Here is a 6,000-nt window from a genome sequence, read left to right on the forward strand (position 1 = left end):
TGGAATTATAGCTTCCACAATGTTCGCATCAATTGCAAGTGTGCTGTTTCATTTCCTGCGTTACCCGAGTGATTTTGAAAGTGCTACGAAATGGAGTATCTTGCTTGTCACTTACTAGAATAACAAATAGTACTATTTATGTCGCCAGTTTATTATTTAGCTCTTTGATGCAGAATAAAATAAACAATAAATGAGGGAGTCAGAAGCAAAGGGGTACAAGTACACTCAAGTTATTTGAGAGAAAATGTGGTTGAAAATACTTAAGATTTTGTAAATTCCGTGAATTTTTTTATTTCAGTTTTAGTGTGTGGTGTGGTTAAAAGATGTATTCCTTTGGCACTAAAATTGTAAATGTTTTAGCTTGCCCCGGATACATTTAACTGATGTTCTTGGAAATGTCACTTGTATCCCTTTGCTTCTGACCACCTCAAATATGGTCAGTGCTATTTATGTTGTCAATTTGTTATTTAGCTCTTTTATGCAGAATAAAATATTTTATGCATTTTATTATTTAGCTCTTTGATGCAGAATAAAATAAACAATAAATGAGGGAGTCAGAAGCAAAGGGGTACAAGTACACTTAAGTTATTTGAGAGAAAATGTGGTTGAAAATACATAAGATTTCGTAAATTCTGTGAATTTTTTTATTTCAGTTTTAGTGTTTGGTGTGGTTAAAAGATGTATCCCTTTGGCACTAAAATTGTAAATGTTTTAGCTTGCCCCGGATACATTTAACTGATGTTCTTGGAAATGTCACTTGTATCCCTTTGCTTCTGACCACCTCAAATATGGTCAGTGCTATTTATGTTGTCAATTTGTTATTTAGCTCTTTTATGCAGAATAAAATATTTTATGCATTTTATTATTTAGCTCTTTGATGCAGAATAAAATAAACAATAAATGAGGGAGTCAGAAGCAAAGGGGTACAAGTACACTTAAGTTATTTGAGAGAAAATGTGGTTGAAAATACTTAAGATTTCGTAAATTCTGTGAATTTTTTTATTTCAGTTTTAGTGTTTGGTGTGGTTAAAAGATGTATCCCTTTGGCACTAAAATTGTAAATGTTTTAGCTTGCTCCGGATACATTTAACTGATGTTCTTGGAAATGTCACATGTATCCCTTTGCTTCTGACCACCTCAAATATGGTCAGTGCTATTTATGTTGTCAATTTGTTATTTAGCTCTTTTATGCAGAATAAAATATTTTATGCATTTTATTATTTAGCTCTTTGATGCAGAATAAAATAAACAATAAATGAGGGAGTCAGAAGCAAAGGGGTACAAGTACACTTAAGTTATTTGAGAGAAAATGTGGTTGAAAATACTTAAGATTTTTTAAATTCCGTGAATTTTTTTATTTCAGTTTTGGTGTGTGGTGTGGTTAAAAGATGTATCCCTTTGGCACTAAAATTGTAAATGTTTTAGCTTGCCCCGGATACATTTAACTGATGTTCTTGGAAATGTCACTTGTATCCCTTTGCTTCTGACCACCTCAAATATGGTCAGTGCTATTTATGTTGTCAATTTGTTATTTAGCTCTTTTATGCAGAATAAAATATTTTATGCATTTTATTATTTAGCTCTTTGATGCAGAATAAAATAAACAATAAATGAGGGAGTCAGAAGCAAAGGGGTACAAGTACACTTAAGTTATTTGAGAGAAAATGTGGTTGAAAATACTTAAGATTTCGTAAATTCTGTGAATTTTTTTATTTCAGTTTTAGTGTTTGGTGTGGTTAAAAGATGTATCCCTTTGGCACTAAAATTGTAAATGTTTTAGCTTGCCCCGGATACATTTAACTGATGTTCTTGGAAATGTCACTTGTATCCCTTTGCTTCTGACCACCTCAAATATGGTCAGTGCTATTTATGTTGTCAATTTGTTATTTAGCTCTTTTATGCAGAATAAAATAAATAATAAATATGGTTAACAGTATTAAATTTTCTTATAAATTTAAAGAAAATATGTACTGGATGTTAAATGTTTAAAATTAAAAATTTTACATTTTCCAACAATGAATATGTATGTAGCAAATAATAATCAGAGCCTTTAATTTGTTCTACTGTCAACTTTTTTAATAAACCGTAAACCGCAAGCTGTAATTGTTATTTTAAGATGTATGCTTTAACTTACTGTATATTTCACAAGTTACTGACCTTAATTGCTTCTAGGGATCAGGGTATGTAGGTTTGTAGAGCTTGCGCAATGTCGGAATTCCACGTTATGTATAATTTTTATCAGCTTATCAGCTTTGTGTAATCAGTTAAATCATTTTTGGACGTAGGCTATTTCACCATCTGTACAATGAGATACTAGCTTTCAAATACCGCTACTGTTAGGTCTACTATTGAAGTTTTCTTGCTGTAGGCCTATACTGGAAAGTAGTTTTCTATTGTATCGCATCTTTTTTAATTCGTTGTTCTTTATGAAATAATAAAATACATATTAATTTGACTAATATCTTATTTATATATTGAAAGGAGCCTTTTTTTTCCTTCGGAGAAGGGCCATTTGGGCAAGCACCGCAGCCTTTAGGCTTACTGTGCAACCTCCTTATATTGGGATGATTTTTGAAGTCGTTAAGATCGCTTTTTTTAAGCACGTGATTCACTGCTTGATGCCATTGTATCGATTCAGCCATAGCATCCAAGTCTCCGTCTCCCTATGATGTTCCTCTGCAGCCTTCTTAGATCGAAGGCATCTGTTCACAATTCACGTACTTGAATCTGTTGCATCGTTAACCAGAGGGACACGTAGCCGTCGATTCCGCGATCCACCAAGGCGCCATCTATTCGAGGAAGCTACACTCCCCCGTTAAACCGCAGTCCCCTTATTGAAGCCCTGGCCGCTTCTTTGGGGTATGTGCAAGCTCATTATATTGGGATGATTTTTGAAGTCGTTAAGATCGCTTTTTTTAAGCACGTGATTCACTGCTTGATGCCATTGTATCGATTCAGCCATAGCATCCAAGTCTCCTTCTCCCTATGATGTTCCTCTGCAGCCTTCTTAGATCGAAGGCATCTGTTCACAATTCACGTACTTGAATCTGTTGCATCGTTAACCAGAGGGACACGTAGCCGTCGATTCCGCGATCCACCAAGGCGCCATCTATTCGAGGAAGCTACACTCCCCCGTTAAACCGCAGTCCCCTTATTGAAGCCCTGGCCGCTTCTTTGGGGTATGTGCAGCTCCTTATATTGGGATGATTTTTGGAGTCGTTAGGATCGCTTTTTTCAAGCACGTGATTCACTTCTTGGTGCCATTGTATCGATTCAGCCATAGCATCCAAGTCTCCGCCTCTCTGTGATGTTCCTCTGCAGCCTTCTTAGATCGATGGCATCTGTTCGCAATTCACGTACTTGAATCTGTTGCATCGTTAACCAGAGGGACACGTAGCCGTCGATTCCTCGATCCACCAAGGCTCCATCTATTCGAGGAAGCTACACTCCCCCGTTAAACCGCAGTGCCCTTATTGAAGCCCTTGCCGCTTCTTTGGGGTATGTGCAGCTCCCGCAGACAGATGTCGTCTGTAGGCGGATCCCGGAACCACGTCCGCCACGTCCTTTCGGTCAACCTGTAACTATTAAAGATGTTTAATTAAATGATGCTTATCAAGGCGAAATGAGTCCGAGGTCCAACGCCGAAGTTACCCAGTAATTCTGCCCCAACAAAGTAACTTGTCCAACCAAGATTTTAACCTGGGCCCCTCGTTTCACGTCAGGCAAGCTAACAGTTACTTCACAGCGGTGAACGAAAGGAACATGTAAAACCTAAATCTGCTCTGATAATCGGGTCCCGTTAACTCCTGATCTACAAGAATTTTGTAAGGTTTTAATTTTAATTGTTTCGTACCTCTTATCACTGAAGACTGTGACACCCCTACCTGCTAAGCTACACGGCAGGATGATGTCGTAGGACTTCTCTCTAGTCGGTGGCCAATTTCATCTAACATCTTCTCAGTAAGAACACGCTTCACACATTTTCGTTTCTTATCCAATACTGATCTAGTTGTACGAAATTTCTTCACTAAATTGTAGGCCTAAATCATTCCTTTCGAAGGCTCTGGCGAATCAGGAAATTACTAGCGGAAGTTTGTTACAACTTATCTCTAAGATTCGTATTTCACAAAGTTGTCGTAAATAAACACTCGTTGTTCAAGTCTGTATTTCAAAATGGACACTTTTTTTTGTTTAGTCAACTGTCCGAAGACAGGTCTAAACCTCACAAATGATACTAAAAAGGTACCACTCATGAGGCAACTAGGCCAGGAGATAATAAAGTAGGGTGACCAATTCCTTTCGCCCTTCATTGCATACATTGCCGACTAGCTATATATTACACTACTTAGACTTCAGATGCATACAAACATTGTTCTTCCTCTGACACATATCGTCAAGTGAGATATACTGCTCGATAATAGATGTACAGTACATATCAGCCAGAACCTCAATCAAGGGACAGACTACTCCACTCTAAATGTACGGTATACAGCTGCACCCTCACTTTGTGAACGTATTTACGTAACTAAACACGAAACGTAAGCGAGCAAGAGGTCTGATCACTGCGATGGCGCAGCAGTTACTACGCATACGACTTTCTGCTGACGCCGGTCTAGCCCTGGTTGACTCATCCTGTATATATACAGATTCCCCTTGTGTAATGGCATGGACTCGTTCACATTGTTGAATTTATTGAATGACATAAGCATTTCCAAGATATGCGAAGTCGAATGACGTCAGTGTAATTTCCGTTTCACAAAACCTTTTCGCTTTTATTTTATTAATGTCAGCCGAATATAGACGTTACATGTCAAAAGATAAGATATTGTATGTCCGTTATTCCAATTTTAATTGACTTTTGGTATAGTTTGTGAAAAAAAATCCGTTGAGTAGTGTTTGAGGTCTCGCCGTAGGCAGACAAACAAAAGGGAATGTCGAAAACTACTGTTTTGATATGAGGCAAGAAGATGTATTTTCGTGAAAACTGGCATTGTATTTTTTGTAACATCATAATATTTTATGTTTTATGTAAATCAATCAATCAATCATTCAATCAATCAAACTTCTTAATGTATCCACCTGTTTGCTGACCACATAAAGTCCACTATAGTCTATTCAGTTTTATGTTTCATGCAATGAAGTAAAGATATAAAGAAGGAAAGCGAGGAAAATGGAAAAAAGACAAAATCATAACATTGTGAAATAACCTACGATATGTTTGAATTCATTGTAACGTGGATTTGTGTTAACGCTCCTTCTTTTCGAATGCGTGAATATGGGTCGTGGACAATAGAAAGAAACCGAAATAATAGGCGTTATGAAGTTGAAGAAAGTGTGAATAAATATACAATAGCATGACTTGGTTATCTTTGCAAAGTAAAACATTGTCTGCTTGTCCCATAAATACTTACGAAAATTAGTAGTTTAGCCAAGCTGTCCCGCGAGACATTCCCTTAGACACGCGATAATATTATTGTTATTTAGTCGCAAAATGAAAGTCTGCTTTCATATTTGAATTAATATCATTCTACGCAGTTAAAAATTTACCAGTTTCTGTTATGCACTCTTAGGGCCGAATTCATAGTCAATACTTATCGTAAGGAAAACTTTAAGCAGTTGCTTATAATAATTTCCAATTCATAAATCCTACTGAAGTGAACATTTATTCAAATAAGGTAGCTTGTCAGCTTACTCAAGTGTTTCCTCATATGCATTGTAATCAGGTGATTCAGTATACAATGGATGATGATTATGATTTTATTTAATTTATTGAGTCCTATAATGAAATTGAAAATGTGTTTCGGCAAAACAAAACATATATCAGAGATATGGAAAACCCTTTAGAGATGTAGGCTACAATGACCAACAATTTAAGAGGAGATACCGTTTCGACAAGAACACTGTTGTGGATATTCTGGTGTCTCTCATTGAAATTCACAATACAACCATGAGGCTTACCGATTTCACCACTGCTGAAAATATTGGTAGCTTTGAGATTTT

The sequence above is a fragment of the Periplaneta americana genome, chromosome 8 (genome assembly GCF_040183065.1).
Source record: "Periplaneta americana isolate PAMFEO1 chromosome 8, P.americana_PAMFEO1_priV1, whole genome shotgun sequence".
Classification (NCBI taxonomy): Eukaryota; Metazoa; Arthropoda; class Insecta; order Blattodea; family Blattidae; genus Periplaneta; species Periplaneta americana.